At 38.6% G+C, this 1,940-nt stretch overlaps 1 pseudogene; it reads left to right on the forward strand.

Annotated features, from left to right (window-relative positions):
• The first annotated feature begins 336 nt into the window (after nucleotides 1-336).
• On the forward strand, nucleotides 337-435 carry LOC132283077 (small nucleolar RNA R71; annotated as a pseudogene).
• The last annotated feature ends 1,505 nt before the right edge of the window (nucleotides 436-1,940 follow it).

Raw genomic sequence — 1,940 nt, forward strand, 5'->3', positions numbered from 1 at the left:
GCATGATGTGAATGGTTAGGAAGGGAAGATACTTGATTTGCCGAGCTTTGGTTGATCAAGAATTGATCAAACCTTTGAGATAAGGATTTCATCTCGGTGGCTATTTCATTAGAATGGTCGACTTGGTGCAAGCCAACACTCTTCCTACCACTAGAATTCCTACCATTCTTAGAAGATAGATTTCGATGCAAATAATTTTCACTCATGCTTTCATAAAGACGCTACACATCATCCTCATGCCTATCAATGTAAGAGCCACCCATGGAAGCATCAACCATGCCCTTATGATTGTCCGATAAGCTCTCAAAGAAATATTAAACTAGTTGCCATTTGGGCATGTCATGATGTGGACACTTCCTAAGAAATTCATTAAAGCGTTCCCATGCCTCATGGAATGTTTCCCTATCCCCGTGTGAAAACTCTCGAATTGAGGTTCGCATGGCATTGGTCTTAGAAACTGGATAGTAATTTTTCAAGAATGCTTGTTGCATTTTTGCCCAAGAAGTTATTAAAGAAGGCCTAAGATTGTTAAACCAATATTTTGCCTTATCTTTTAGGGTGAATGGAAAAAGTTTAAGACTTAAGACCTCTTCCGGCATGTCCGTATATTTTACGGTGGAACATACTTCAAGGAACTCATCCAAATGCTTGTAAGGTTCTTCACTTGGAAGTCCATGATAGTTAGGAAGCATTTGAATGGTTTGTGGCTTGATTTCATAGTGATGTGCTCTAAATGGTGGCAATTGAATGCATGTGGGTGCATTATATTCATTAGGCACATAGTGATCTCTCAAAGCAAGGGGAGGATTAGCAATTGGAGGTACAACATGGGCACCTTGATTGCCTTGAATAATGGGTGGTGGTGGAGCATAAATTGGCATTGGCATTCCCAATGAAACTTGGCCTTGTTGTTGTGGTGGATGAATGAAAGGCCTTGGCATGCCTAATGGTACTTGCATGTTATCATAATGCACATTGGGGTGAAGAATACCTTGTTGGTCTATATGACCAATGTCCTCTACATGGTCCTCATTGTGTCCTTCCATTGATGAAATGGATTGACTAGAACTACCTCTTCCCCTAGGGTTTCGAATAATGGATTCAAGATGAAAATTTAAAGGAACAAGAGTGGGTCTCAATGATCTACGACCATGCATGCACAATGCAACACAACAAGCAAAAATGTCAAATACTTCACCTTCACAACAAATCAACAATCAACAAACTTCATTTGTAATCCATGTATATTAAAAAATGTAGAATTTTGCCTTTAATGAGAAAAACATGAAAACTTGCATTTCAATATGTCATATTCGCATCAGTGTGTGCATTGTGTATGTAATTCATTCTTTAGCATTCATTTTCTATATGTGAGGTGTGGCCAAGGGCCAAACACTATTTAGTTTTCATTTTTGCATCTTAGTCCACATATTATATTTTTGGGCTAAAATAGTAAAAACCGAGTCTTTAAGGATTCATTTTGAAATCTGGTGGTGTAAAGTGTGTTCCGGCACCTCTACTAGATCTCATTAATGTGGCCAAGGGCCAAATGGTCATTTGAAAGCATTTTAAGATTTTAGTTTTCAAATTTCCCTTTTCTTGTTCATTTTCGCCTTTTTGGCCGTTGGGGGTCGAATTTGGCATCGGCGATATTTTTAAGCCATGTACCATTATAGTGCGTCCAAATAGGTAAGTTTCATTTACGTGCATGATAGTTTTCAAGAAAAACCTCTTTCTTGGCAAATTGAGCCTCCTAGGGATTCATTTTGCACTTTTGTTACATAATCTGATCTAGGGGCATTCTAGACCTTTCACATCAGTTTTATTTTCTTCTTTCGACATGGTCGCTTAGAAAACATGATTTTAGGGGGGGGGGGTTTCTTCTTCGTGTTTTTCCAGAAAATGTCGTCTTGACATCGGAAATCCATCGCAAAGTTTAG

The sequence above is a fragment of the Cornus florida genome, unplaced genomic scaffold, assembly GCF_030987335.1.
Source record: "Cornus florida cultivar Cherokee Brave unplaced genomic scaffold, ASM3098733v1 CherokeeBrave_3.0.0_Hap2_Chr01, whole genome shotgun sequence".
NCBI lineage: Eukaryota > Viridiplantae > Streptophyta > Magnoliopsida > Cornales > Cornaceae > Cornus > Cornus florida.